This window comes from Terrapene carolina, unplaced genomic scaffold (assembly GCF_002925995.2).
Source record: "Terrapene carolina triunguis isolate 2854851 unplaced genomic scaffold, T_m_triunguis-2.0 Scaffold131, whole genome shotgun sequence".
NCBI classification, from domain to species: domain Eukaryota; kingdom Metazoa; phylum Chordata; order Testudines; family Emydidae; genus Terrapene; species Terrapene triunguis.
Genome location: NW_020664482.1, coordinates 19,978,800 through 19,993,938, shown reverse-complemented (window position 1 = coordinate 19,993,938; position 15,139 = coordinate 19,978,800). Strand labels below are relative to the sequence as shown.

Here is a 15,139-nt window from a genome sequence, read left to right as displayed (position 1 = left end):
AGGGGAAGTGCCCAGCCGGGGGCGCAGGGTCCGGAGGCATGGGGGCTGCCCGAAGCCCGAGCGCTCCCGGCTTCACGGTTTGCCGGGTAGCCTCCAGACCCTGCGCCCCCGGCTGGGTGCTTCCCCTCCCGGGCTCCAGCTGCGCTGGGGAAGCACCGGCCAGGGACGCAGGGTCTGGGGGCTGCCCGGCAAACCGTGAAGCCGGTAGCGCTGGGGCAGCCCTTTTCGTGTGGCTGGGAGGGAGGAGGGGGAGTTAGGGCGGGGACTTTGGGGAAGGGGCGAGGAAAGGGCGGAGTTGGGGCGGGGCCAGGCGTGGGGAAGGGGCGGGGCCAGGGCCCGTGGAGTGTCCTCTTTTTTTATTTTTTAAATATGGTAACCCTAGGTCAACATGATAGGCAGTGGTCTTGGTAGATCAGCAGCCTAACCACGGTCAAGGTTCTTGTAGGCATTGTGGCAAAATAGGGTTTTAAGGAGAGATTTGAAGGCGTTGCAGACATTTATGGGAGTAAGGGAGAAAGCACAAAGGTGCGTGTTTAAAAACTGAAGAGATGGGTGATGGAGGCTGGCATCATGGGCTGATCAGAGTTTGGAGCAGACATCTCAACAGGGAATGAGAGATGATGAGTAAAGAGAAGACAAGCAGCTTATGTTTGATGTGAGGGAGAAGGAGGAGGGGCACTGAGGGGATGCACAGAGACGGGTGATGTGGTCAAAGTGATGGGACAGGAAAATGAGCTTTGCAGTAGCATTCTGAATGGATATGGGGCAAGATTGCATTGATCAAAGCCAGAGAACAGGATGTTGCAGTAATGGAGATGTGAGATGATGTGATCCTGGATGAGAGTTTTAGCTATGTGGATGGAGAGGAAAAGCCGTATCTTGGAGATGTTACGTAGAAAGAATCTGCAAGATTTAGACACAGCCTGGATGTGAGGATCTAGAGAGAAGTCTGAGGCAAAGGGTATGTCTTCACTGACCACTGGATCGGCGGGCAGCGATCGATCCAGCAGGGGTCGATTTATCGCGTCTAGTCTAGACGCGATAAATTGACCCCCCGAGCGCTCTCCCGTCGACTCCTGTATTCCCGCTTGGCAAGAGGCGCAAGCAGAGTTGACGGGGGAGCGGCTGCAGTCCACATACCGCAGTGAAGACACCACGGTAAGTCAATCTAAGTAACTTAGATCAATCTCCCCTCCTCCTCCGCCCCCCAGTGTAGACCAGGCCTGGTTAAGGGCTGGAGTGACAGGCAGGGTGGTGGTGTTGTGATCATGTGATCGTATTGTGGTCATTGTGACTGAGAAAGGCGCCAGCGGGAAGGGCTTGGGGGGAAAAGACTAAGAGCTCTGTTTTGGCCGTGTTGAGCTCTGACTTCTTTATGTGTGTGGACAAGGAGAATGTGTTGCACCCCTGCTCTTCCTGATGACTTAGCACCATTCTTCTCAGTCAGCAGGAAACTCACCTTGTCAATATTCCCATTTTTATTTGAAAAATTCTTAATGGGATAAGCCCTCAAAACAAAACCAGCCTCTTGCATGTCAAAAGAAGTCAGATGCAAAGTATTTACTGCCAACACTTCTCCCCTCACCCTAAAGGGCTGATTAATTTTATCCCTTAGGGCATCTATCATTTCACATCCCACATAATTTTTTTTCCTGCTGGCACTGCCTTATTTTCACACATCAAGAGAGTATGTGCAGACACAAACCAATTCACCACTTGGAGTAATTGTTTGAAAAACAAACAGCAGTTTCACCAGGGTCCTAACAAGAATATCATGAATTGATGCTTTTCATCTCTTCATTATCTTTCTGCAAGAGTCGGCTGGCATCACGTGTTCTCTGCCTCTGTGCAGTGACATTGGAACTTGTCATCCCTCCCATCTGTAACAGACTGTTTGGGAGGCAGCAGCCACTTACAATGTAACAATCGGAGGCCCTTGCTAAGCTGGAGAGACTTTCAAAAGAAACAGAACATAAGCCAGAGAGGAGTATTCTGCTGGTATGTGCATCATGGCCCCCTCATTTATATTTGTATGCTGCTGTGAAAATAAAGCCGTAAGCTGAGGTTTTCAGTGTCTAAACATCTCTTCTGTTTAAAACAGCTGCTGAATTTTAATCAGAACCTAAAAACCAAAATCACAACCCTGGCTAATGCAATACATCCCATCAAAATATTTTAAGTGCTTCCATGTCTCCATTTCTGTGGGGGTTTTTTAGTTTTTACTGTTTGGTTGGGTTTTTAAATTAGATCTTTTGTGCTGGCTTTAAAGAATTTGCATTCAGAGTCATGCTGCAAGATTTTAGCCCTGTGTATAAGTGAGAAGGTCTCATTTTAAGGAAAAAAACTTGAAATGTACTTGCCTATGAAATGGCTAGTGCTAATGCCACATGATTGAAACCACCCCCATCTGGAAGAGAAATAATGTATCCATCACAAGACTGGAAATTTACAAGGAATATCAAAAACGGATTCAGGCAAAACTGTTCGCATTTTTCAAACCTTACTGAACAAGATACAAATAAATCTAGAGAGTGGGATCAAAAATAATTGAAGCAATTAGGGGATGATTTTTAAGACAGTTACAAAGGGTGATAAAGTTATCAAGTAACTAGCCAGTGTTACTAAGAAAGGCTGTGAAAGCAAGTGTGTGTGCGCGTGTGTGCACGAGAGAGAGAGACAGAATGAGAGAATGAAAAAGAAAATTAATAGGTAGGTTATTGATTCTGATCCACACTCCTGCAACTATACACAACAAACAGGAGTGTAATTTAGTTTTTAATTTTTGTCTTGAACATTCAGCTGTTAATTGTAACTATTTGGTCTTTCAATGGGGTTAGGCTCTATGCTGGTGGGCTGGGCTCTCAGTTCTTTCTGTCAGAAAAGAAGCGCCTCCACCATTAGTTAAACTGGCAAATTTGTTCTTGGATCCAATGATTCCACAACAAGTGGCCATGACACAACTTGCTCCTTTCAGTGCCAGGGGTTCTCACCCTTTCTCTTTCTGAGTCCTCCCCACCCCCCTCAACATATTATAAAAACTCCACGGCCCACCTGTGCCACGGCAACGTTTTTCTGCATAAAGGGCAGGGCCAGCGTTGGGGGGTAGCGAGCAGGGCAACTGCCCAGGGCCCCATGCCACAAGGGCCCCCGCAAAGCTACATTGCTAGGCTTCGGCTTCAGCCCTGGGTGGCAGAGCTCAGGGCCTTGGGCTTCAGCCCCATGCAGTGCGACTTCAGTTTTCTGCCCTGGGCCCCAGAGAGTCTAATGCTGGTCCTGCTTGGCAGATCCCCTGAAACCTGCTTGCAGCCCCACAGGGGCCCCTGGTTGAAAACCACTGCTGTAGAAGAGAGGAAAAAGAGTTCTTAAGCAGAAACTAAGAGACTAAAATGGCCTGGGACCTGGTTATGCACCCGACCAGTTCTCATCGTTTCCCCGTCAAGGTAGTTAACGTCAATCGGAAGATTCTTGCTGCCAGAGCCTATGATTGGACTCCATCCTCACTGCAGGGCTTTCTCAGAAGTGAGAACTCTCACAAGCTCCTAAATCTGGCAGCTGTCAGGGCTCGATGCAACATGCATTTCTTCTGCTTAGGGTTCATGTTAGTATTTTGTTTCTACTTCATGCTTTGGCAAATGGCATCTCTAACATTTGACTCTCTGTAACTGCAGTGCTTTACTACCACAGCCACAGGTTCTAGCGAGAAGAAAAACGCCAAAGGACCTGGTTGCAGGCATCAGTGGTTTGCAAGTGCCCTTGTCTTGTCCAGTGGGCGTTACTGCAGCAAATAGAAATTGCAAGCAGAGGCCGAATGGCAATGAGTCAGCCAGGCAGAAAGGCATGAGAACAAAATGAATGGAAAGGCAATAAACCTGTAATATTTCACCATCCGTACTGAATTCCTGGATAACCTCAATCTATGAGTGTTATAGGAGATGAGTGTCTATGAGTGTCCCTGGAGATGTAGTTACAGTACATTAATGACATCACCAATGAAGAGAAACAGCAAAGTGAATGCACTTTCTCTCCACTGTGGTGAAACCATCATGAGGGAGGGATGGTGCAGCTGGCACCCCGGCCTCTTTGTGGATTCTTAAGCCCCTCCGATTCTCCTGCAGTTATCAGATAACTTCCAATCGAGCAAAGAAAAGGCTCCCAGGGTTTACTGGCTTCCCTCAAGGAAACAGGAGTAAGGGAAGTCACGAGGCAATGCCAAGCAGTGACAAAGGGCCTGATTCAGAACAGGGCTGCCCAGAGGATTCAGGGGGCCTGGGGCAAAACAATTTTGGGGGCCCCTTCCATAAAAAAAAGTTGCAATACTATAGAATACTATATTCTCGTGGGGGCCCCTGTGGGGCCCGGGGCAAATTGCCCCACTTGCCCCCCCCTCTGGGCGGCCCTGATTCAGAAAAGCATCCCTATTTAGGAAGGGCATTTAAGTAAAGGCTTAAACGCTTCCTGCACAAGAGCCATATTTGTGAAATACTTGGGGATGAGGGAACAGAAAAACACAGAGGTCTCAGAGATTAGGAGAGAAGTAAATACCATGTGGTATGGTATTCAATGAATTAAATGTAAAAAATTACACACACACACACACACTCACACACACAGAAGCATTCTCTGGAAATAGCTAGGTAGCAACCCAAAGTTTAGAATCAGAGAAAGGGGAGTTTAAAAGCAGGGAAAGGAGATTTCCCTGCTTCTCTTTGACACACACAGGGTGCAATAGTTCATCTCAGGGAGATAGTAGGGGAGACCCTATTACTCAGGATATTTAAAACTTAGATTGGACAAAGCTCTAGAAATTGTACAATAAATAACTACCCTGCACTTGATTTCCCTGGGGATGGATTCACTAGGGACCCAAATGGGCCACATTTTTTTAAACGCTCTCTAAGTTTGCTCTCACAAATTAAATTATTTAGACATCTAACTAGCTGACCGTACCCAAAAATCAGGCAGAAAATCCACAGTCAATCTTTTGCACCACAGTGCAGCAGGTGCCAAGCATACATTCGTAGGAAATATAACCACTTACTGGCTTTGTCTGGAAGTTAGTCACATAGCACTACGTTGGCACATGCTAATCACCTGACCAAATGGAGTCCTGCTTTCTTTCATATTTTCTAGGCACTCTTGCATTTGTCCCTATAGCCTACTTGGTGCAGAAATAACAATGACCAAAAAAAGCTGATTCCCTATTAGCAACACAGAAATCTCAGGCAGCCAATTAGAACAGAGCTCTTTAAAGAGATATAAAACCAAGATTTTTGTATTGAGATACGTGCCACAGATGGCATACCAGATGAGGATTAATTTATGAATCATGTTTCTTAAATGATATGGTCTACCTTTCCAGTTTCATATTTTCCTTTTTTGACTTGAAGCAGGGATTTAGGTTCCCCTCCCAGCTATGAATTTTTTATGAACAAGTATTACAAAAATAGTAGTAATGAAGCCCAAACCCCAACAACATATGGCAAAATTTTCCATGTGAACAACTGTGCAACCTATCTACCTATGAATGGGTATGTGAGGAAATATAGATATTTGCATGCTCAGACCTTGTTCCACCTTTGAAAATTTGTTCTCCAACACTTAGAGACCACTAATCCTAAATAATGCTTTCTAGCAACTTTATTTCAGACAGGATCCTGATTTACAAAGGCGGGGTAATAGATCATTATTATACCTTGATTTTTTTCCTTTCATGTGGAAAGGAAAGTTCAGTATAAATAAGTCTCCTAAGATGTATATTTCCAGTTAGATTGCACCCTGCTCTGATGCATATTGCGAGTTGATTCTTTTGCTATCTTTTATCCTTTTGACCTTTGAAAGCATTTTTGGAAGATCCAGTGACATCTGATAATTAAAAGACATTAATCTCTCACTGATGAAGTGAGAAAGACATTCATTTTTAGGTTCCTCCGTTAAAAAATTTACCAAAAACCACAACAGTGGAAGATTTCAGAATAGGGAGTCACAACATTCCACAAAATGCAAATAAAATGCTAATGATCAGTTACCCCATCCCATGTCCAAGTTGCAATGTAAAAGAAAAACACACAACAGAACTGTGTACCAAAAAGAGAAAATTCAAAGCTCTGAAGTACTCCCTCTTTGTAAAGGTTTCCTCAGTTAAGACAAGATTATGTCATCCTTGTAAACCACATCACCATGTTTCTTGTGAGAACAGTTGTTTTCAGTCACGCATCCATCTTGGCGATACATACAAGTTAAGTTGCCTCATGGCTCATCTCTATATTACCCTCTACTCAACACCAAGGATTTAGCTTGTCTTCTAGACCTCATGTTAGAATGAGGGGAGAGAAGGAAAAGGATAAAAAAGCATCACTTACCCTTAAATTATTTCAACACCATCCCGCTTTCCCTGTTTTGTTTATGATGTGGGCCTCCCTTTTGGTTACTTTTTCCAGATTTGGTCTTTGGGTAGGTGAAGAGGAGAGTGGAAGGGTTTATACTTGCTGATGAAGGAGACTGTAAAACAAAGAGAAGTGATTTAGTGCAAAATAGTCCCCTATGTACATACATATCAGATTACTGACACCTACATTAATGCAATGCTTTCTACTGTTTTTATGCACACATACAAATATCACACGGATCAAGGAAAATGCAGTTGTCAGTTATTTGGAGGGGGAAGAGCGATTTATAAAAAAATACAACCAAAAAACCCCAGCTTTTAAAATACCAACAAAGGAAGCTTCTGCTGCTCTTTAGCAAGATACCAGCCAGTGCACTGGGCAACTGTGTAGAAGTGGGTCTGCCCTCAGAACTTGCCCTCTCTAGGCAGGTATAGAGATGTACTCCACCAGCTGGAGATGAAATAGCAGGATGAGGTGCATTGGTCTTCAGCACCTCATGCTGGACAATTTATTAAGCAGCATGGGTGGCAGAACAAACCATCTACACATTTTTTGCTGAACAAATATAGTGGCACAATAGGGGCCATACTGAGAGAGCAAAAGGAAAATTAAGAGCTGAAGAGACAAAAAAAGATGAACAGAAAGGAACTGCTGGACATTAAGCTAATGCTTAGAGCCCAGGGCAAGATCAAACCAATCTGTGTCAAAAGGCTTTCATAAACTCTATTCATTGAGCAAAGGTAGGTATGGGAAACTGCTCAAGTCAGGCGAAAGGGCAGAAAATTCTGGAATTTCAGCTCTTCCCCTACCCCCGGCAAATGGACAAAAGGTTCTTCCACGCTACATTCAAACATCAACAGGCATCAAATGCAAGCATTCGTCCAAATCTTCTCGCAACAAAAGGCTGCATATCGTGGAGTGAAATTAACTATGGACAACATTTTGGGCTCCACAAGTACCCCCAAAGCTACAGTTTATGTCACACCATCTGCTTTAACTGCAGAATTTCTTACAAGTGATTATTTTCCCCAAATACCCACAGACCCATGCATCTATTTAAACACCCAGACAATCAGGCTATAAAAAGTCACAGGGTAAATAGCTGCTGTACAAATAAATGTGAGGTTTTGGGGGGGGTCTTAAACAACAATACATTTTTGATGTATGACAGAAGATTCATTTTTACACCTCCACCCCTCTCTCCACGCTTGGCTCACACCTGGACTCTTAAGGCAACATAGTGACCAGGAGAAATGTCTTGGGCTATTTCCTTGACACTGATCTCCACCAATCATGATTTATTTTTCTACTGCACAGTTTTAGGTCCTTAAAATGTAACTTTATTTTTAGATGGTTGAAAGAAGAATGGAGATGAGAAAGGAATGATTTCAGGGTTATTTGATGTCATTAAAACTGTCCAACCTTTTGTATCCCATTAAAATCTCAGACACGCCCAGAGTCATTTTCCCCCCAACCCCACGATTAATATACACAGCTCCAAAGACAACAACAAATCTTTACATACGTCCTTGGCTAAGTTAGGTTGTAAGGTACTAGAGGTAAGGATTGTGTTGATTTGCACTGTACAGCACTATATTTACTGGTGACACCACAAGAAAATGTATAATCAGAAATACTAAACAGAGCTCACAACAAACAGCTAATGGTTATATAACATAGCACTTTTCAATAGACCTCAAAGCACTTTGCAAAGCTGGGAAGCTTTCCATTCCCATTTGACAGAACAGGGAAGCTCAAGCACAGCTGAAGAACTGAGGTTAAGGTCAGGGGCAGAGCTGGGAATCAGTCCCTGGCCTCCTGACTTCTTACCCAGCGCCCTACCTGCTGGAATACATTACCACATTAGTGCTTTTAAAGAGAAGTGTTATTATGAGCACAAGTAATATAGACTCCCTGCAAATTATATTTTTTAGTACAGAGAATAAATAATTTAAACACTTTAAAAAAAACACCCTCAGCCTAATAATTGCTGAAAGAGGTGACAAAGCTGGTATAGAATCATAGAATATCAGAGTTGGAAGGGACCTCATCTAGTCCAGCCCCCTGCTCAAAGCAGGACAAATCCCCAGATAGGTTTTTTTTTTTTTTACCCTGTTCTCTAAATGGAACCCTCAAGGATTGAACTCACAACCCTAGGTTTAGCAAGCCAATGCTCAAACCACTGAACTATCCCTCCCCTCATAAATGGTAGCATCTTACTGCACCCATTAAGGGGAATGCTTGCATGGCTGCAGTCTCACTAATTTTCCTAGTGAGATTTTTAGCTCCCCTGTTGCAATACAGAATAGCTCGTAGGGGGCAATTGGGTTGAGGGTGTGCAACCACCTACAAGCAATTCAGGGAACCTGCACACCCGTCAGAATCATTTCCAGATTTGCTGTCATTACTCCTGCTCTCGAGCTATTAGATAAAAGGTAAAGCTAAAAAAGTAGGCAATTTGAATTACTCATGGACAGCAGAAAACTGAAGCTATAATTTCTCACATGTTTTTAATGGGTGTAGGTGTTTATATGTGAATACACTTGGAAAACAGACAAACCTGATGCCTGGAAAGAGGTCTTCTTAAAAAGAATTCAGGGAAAAGGCAGCACATGTAGTCTCTGTTCTACCCCTCGGAATTTCTGTAGAGGCCATTGTTAGCATGTAACTCGGTTACTGATTGCAGATCATCCCAAGGGTCACTTGGGATGGGTCATGTTTGTGGCTTTACATTAACCCAAAGGAGCAATGGGATGAATGAGCCAGTGGAGCAGCTGAACTAAGCAGAAAAGCTCCCATGGGGACTAAAGAATATATTTTTGGTATCTGCTATTTTAAACGAAAGGTCAGAGTCCAGAGTCCTAAGTGAGGGTTGATTTGTGGGAGAGAGAGAGTTAAGAAAGCTGTTATGATGATTGGAGCTGGTGTGCAATAGGCCAGATGGAAAGATGGATCTGATATATCTGAAACCCAAGGCACAAATGGCCCTAGTAAAAAGAACATCAGAAGATTAAGTACTATAACTTGAACCCTGACACATAATTAACCATATTCTTGTGGCCTGGGGTCACGCATCCTCCCCCAAAGATTCATCTAGCTTTCATAATATTATCTTTAATGTTTGGAAACTGGGTGTCCCAGGGAATGGGTAAGAGGATACAGAGTCTTTCACCAGGAAGTTGTTAGTCTGAGTCTAAGTCCGGTCAGCAGTGATATGACCTAATGGCTATTCACTGATGTATCTGAAGGAGGTCTCAATCCTCTTCCAGTGGATAGGTTTCGAAATAACACACAACAGAGATGCTACGAACTGAATGGGCCATGGAAATGCAAATCTCCTCCTACTCAGAGTAAAAATCAATATGAGCACGCAGGCAGGTCAGACTGGAAGCTCTTTGGGGGCAGGAACTGTTTATTTATTCTGTGTCTGTACATCACTAACACAATGGGGTGCCGGTCCATGACTAGGGCTCTATCTGACATGCTATGATAATACAAATAAATAGATAACACAAGGGACATTTCCACTGTTGTCTATGCCAAACATAGTTTGCTGCTGAATAAAGTATTTCAGGTCTCCTGCCAGTTCAGTACCTTTCACCAACACTAAATTAGTTGTGAAAATGTTTAGGCTGTGATTCTCAAAGGAGTCTAAAGGAGCAGTAGATGCCCAAATCCCACTGGATTTTAATGGGCTTGTGCACATAAATCTCCTAAAATTTGTCTATACTGCAACTAAAAGTGTGGTCGCAGCACCTGTAGACACTAGCTTTAATCTAGCTAGCATGGGTACCACAGCAGCATGGGCTTCCTAGCGGGCTGTACAAGCCTGGCTGGGACACTCGGTGCTTCCTGAGGTGGCTAGCCCGCACTGAAGTCTGTGCTGCCACCGCTCCACTATCATCGGTACTGGTGCTTAGCTTTGGGCCCCCCCACGTCTCCTCTGGCTTGATTAAAACTAGCTCAGGTATGTCGACGCGTGACACACACACACACACACACACACACACCCTGATTGCAGTATAGCCATACCCTGAGGCTCCTTTGAAAGTCACAACCTTCAAGTCTCAAGTTGAAGTTTAACTTCCAGTGCATATCAAAACAACATTTGAAAGAGAGTTCCCCCAACTTGCTTATTACAACAGCCACAAGCAGGAAAACATCCATTACAAACAAGCACTTTGGCTGGTTTTTTTATGACCTTAGCTGCAATCCAACATATAGGTCCCATTATGAAAGTGCTATTTTATCGCATGCCACTCTACAGAGAGAAGATACAAATAAAGTCTTTCAAGGGAAATTGGGGGAGGTTATTTTTGTTGTTGCTACCTTTGCTATTTGAGTAGCATAGCAGGTGCTGTTGGCCTTTTTAGCAGGCTGACAGGCCTCAAGGCAGGGACAGCTTCACAGGTTTGGCCATGTGCACTCCAGTTTGAAAATAAATCTAACCTTCCAATGTCTGTTTCTATGCCATCATTCCTCCCTGGAAAAATCTGTGTGCCTGGAAGAGTTCCCCAGAGGTCTGTTATACCTTCCCTTGTCAGAAGCTCATTATAGCATGTTTATGAAGGGTAGGGGCACAAAGGGTCTTGGGAGTTGCAATCCCAACAATCATCCATGCCAAACCCCAGCAGCTAATTACAAAACATGATGAAATTACAGAAAAAGAATCTAGCTTTATCGGTGTATGTTTCTCTCTATATAAGACAGAGACTGACCTTCAGACAGATGGGTGATAGGTACAATATAGATTAGAGGATGGGTGTGATAGGCACACAGACACAAGGAATGTGTTTGCATGTGTAGTACCATATTTTTGACACCAAGGCATGCCAAGAACACGGAACGTACTTTATTCTGTACACTCATTTTCCCGTCAAGACATCCACAGCTTTGTAATACTATAAATCCAGCTGACCTTGGACTCTCATGGGCTTGGTAAGACCACAGGGAGAAAGGCACTTGGCAATTTTTTTCTGCCCCTGAAATTCACTGAGCTTAAAGTTAGTCTTGTATAGGATCTCCAGTCATATTTCAGCTTAACCACTAAGTTCAAGTTATTTGGGAGGAGGGGGGCGGATGGGATAGAGGGAAAAACAGCAAAGAAAACCTTTGAGTTTTCAGAGTGAGTTCAAAGATGCTGCGTGGGAATTTGGTTTCCTGAACTCAGAAGTTCCATTTCTGCTTAGCCTGACCTGACACCAAGAAACCTCACCTAAGTTTACAGTGCAACAGGTTTCAGCATGTTGTAGATGAAGCAGGAGGAGCTGGTGTAGGTTTCTTGTCCATCATTTGAAATTACACATCTTTCTCCCCAGTCCTCTGCTCCCCACCTTGGAGGTACAGGGACTTGTTCTGGGGCTCAGCCATGGTGATCTCTGGCAGGATTCCAACACTGCACAGATGGCCATGATTTGGTTACCCTGTGCTAAATCCAATCTGCACAGGCTATGCACATACCAAGTTCCAAAGCAAAATGAACATTTGTTCTACAACAAAACACACTGCAAGTGGCCCTTAACCAATTTTAACTGTTGCTACAGACAGATAAGACCAGGGTAGCACATATCACACCCTGTTGTTAGTGCAAGCTCCGCGCTGCTAAACATATGAGTGGCAATGCAGACAGATCTATATTTTGTATTTCAGTATAAATTATAGAGCAGCATAATAGAACTGAAGAGGCAGCTTTGCTCTTCCCTGCATCAGTTCTTTCACATTTTGAAGCCCATTAAATTTCTTCCCATTTAGTTGCTTTATTTTGTTTTTTTGCTGCATAAAATTGTTCCACATTCAGGAAGCAATGAAGCTGAATAAATAATCACCAACTTCCATGCAAAGCCTCCAAGAGCTGTTATGTAAAGCAGAGGGGTATCAGCAGATAGAGACGACTCTAGAACAACCTGAGGTTTAGTATTCTATGTCAGCTTGACACACAGGGGAAATAACCCTTTAATCCAGTGCAGTGTATTTCATTTGCTGTAGTGTTATCCAGTTCGAAGATGTTATGAAAGGCATCCCCAGAGAGATTTAAGACTTCAAAAACATCCCGAGTTTGAACTTAATTCCACTATTCCAAAAGGCGGTAGCAATGGAAGATGACCTTTTATGTACCTCACATGCCAGGAACTGTTCTGTCTCATAATGTCATGCCAAATTAGAATGGTCTCCTCTTGGGCTTTTTTTTTTTTTTTTTAATTAAAAGCATCTGTCACTACTAATGACACAGCATAAAAAAATCAATAACAAACAGAGGTTAAAAATGGTGACGTCAGGAGAGATTGGTAGGCCCAGGGAACTGGTAATCAGGAATAGGGTCTTTCACACCTTTGACTTTACCAGGTCAAATCCAAATCCAGGCCAGGTCACTAGTGAATGAATGTTGTTACCATCTGACCAGTGTTGGTGAAATGGACCCATGATCTCCATCCAATTCTTAATGGAGAGGTACCACAAAAATCATCATCACACTTGGCAGCTCTGCTGAGAATCTCCATAGAAAAGAATCCAAAGACTGAATGGAACATGGAGACTGCCGTACCATCTCAGACTTAGGGGTGATCCTTCCAAGAGTTGAGGTGCAGAGTAGGAAAAGCTGATGCTACCACAGCATGTGCTGTACCTATTCAGTGCATAGGGATAATGACCTCAGGCTCAAGGACTGTTAATTTAGCTACTTTCTTCAACATTAAAGACAACCTCCCTGCCACACATTGCAGCAAAAGATTGGGCAGGTAGATTGGACAGTGCCTCTTGTCATCTTAGGCTATGTCTACACTACAACCGGATCGATGCTTTGGCGATCGATGCACCGGGGGTCGATTTAGCGGGTCTAGTGAAGACCCGCCTGTTGGTATCACTAGGCATCACCCTAGGTAACTCGGGGGGGTGGAAGACCACGAGAGTCGATGAAGCCCCCCCGCTGTAGGCCAAAGTGAACCAAAGCCCCTCCATGTTAAACTTTACTAACCTCACAGGCCAGCAGCTGGAAAGCGGTAGTGATAAGGGGAACCTACATGCTTCTAGCTGAAGGACAAAATAACTTGCAGAAGGGAACATTGCGAACAAGCTACACAGCCAAGGTCGTTTAATGTAACTGCTATGGGGGGGAGGTAGGGAAGGAATGGGGGGGGGAGAGGAAGGAAAGGATAAAAAGGGAAAAACTGCTTGTATCAGCGCGCTTTATTTGAGACATGCTGGTCTCCTAGTGCCTATTCAGAGCTCTTGAATAAACTTTGTCTGCTTCTCCACCCTGGTGTGTTCATTGGCGCGAAGCACACCGGGCAACGAACCCTGCTGTTGCCCCCTCGGGCCCTCTGTGCCGGCAACAGTTTTGGCGTCCCTGGGTGGGCTCAAGGCTGAAATTTAGCCTTGCCCGGATCCCTCCTGGCGGCCGACGGGTTGCGGTGACGACCGACGCCCAGCGCGCACCGGTGACTTCATTGGGGGCCTCGGTGGAGACGCGGTTTGATTGACCCCGGAGGGCACAACGGTGCAATGCGCTCGGATAGTGGAGAAGCGGTTGCGGGCAACGGTACGGAACCGGTCCCTTGGATAAGGTAGGAACAGTCCAGAGGTGTGGACTTTTGCCTGTTAGGACCTGGGGACGCCCAGTGTCACCCTAGGCCATGGGGCAGGGACAGAGTACGACAGGCAGGGCACGGTGTACGCCCTTAGAATGCATTCTAGCAAATTGGAAAGTGTTTGACGCAAATCCAATAACTAAAAGTAGATTTAAAAGGTTCTGTACAGTAGACTGGCCTCAATATCAGCTAGAGGACCAGGAAAGGTGGCCACCGGAAGGATCACTTAATTATAACACGATCCTTCAATTACTCCTGTTTTGTCAGCGAACGGGTAAATGGAACGAACATATGTATGTGCAATTGTTTATGGCTTTACGAAATAGAACAGATATTTTGCAAAAGTGTAATTTGACTCCAACAGGTTCGGTAGTAGCTACTGTTAGTCCCCAGAACCTCCCCACAGCTGTAATGGCAGGTCCGGTGTCCCCTTCGGCTATAAACACCCCCACCATATAAAAAAAGGGTGTCTCGGGTTCCAGAAATCGCCCCCTCGGTGGGATTTTATCCGTTGATCACCGAGACCGTGGTGTCCAGACATGGCTCGGATAGGAATCAGGCCACTACTATGCAGGTTTACACCCATGTGCCTTTTAACCCAGTCGACCTAGCAGCCTTTAAGGCACAGGCAGGGGAATTCTCCACGAACCCAAGCAAGTTTATCTCAGTTTTTGAAGGGTGTCTGGCCAGCCACAAGCCTGATTGGGATGACTGTAATATCCTCATGAGGACCCTGTTGTCTGAGGTGGAGCAGAATCAGGTTATGTCCAAAGCAAAGGGGGAGGCACAGCGGAGACATGACCTGGATCCAAATCACGTCCCGGTGCCCACGGACATGGTCCCCCTAGCAGATCCCAGGTGGAACCCTAATGACCCTGTGGGCCAAACCCATCTCACCTCCTACAAAGAACTGCTTTTGCATGGTCTCCGCCATTCGGCTGTCCGACACAACAATTGGGCCAGGCCGTATGAGCTAATACAGGAGCCAAAGGAAAGTCCAGTTGCTTTTCTGCAGCGTATTATAGATTCATAGATTCTAGAACTGGAAGGGACCTCGAGAGGTCATCGAGTCCAGTCCCCTGCCCTCATGGCAGGACCAAATACTGTCTAGACCATCCCTGACAGACATTTATCTAACCTACTCTTAAATATCTCCAGAGATGGAGATTC

General features: G+C 44.7%; 1 protein-coding gene across 1 annotated transcript in view; it reads right to left on the bottom strand.

The window, feature by feature from the left end:
• Positions 1–6,476, bottom strand: part of NEXMIF (neurite extension and migration factor) — a 63,404-nt gene extending 56,928 nt beyond the window's left edge. Inside the window, exon 1 of the mRNA XM_026652943.2 lies at positions 6,360–6,476. The gene's annotated coding sequence lies outside the window, so the exon portion shown is untranslated. The remainder of the gene's footprint in view (positions 1–6,359) is intronic.
• Positions 6,477–15,139: the final 8,663 nt, after the last annotated feature.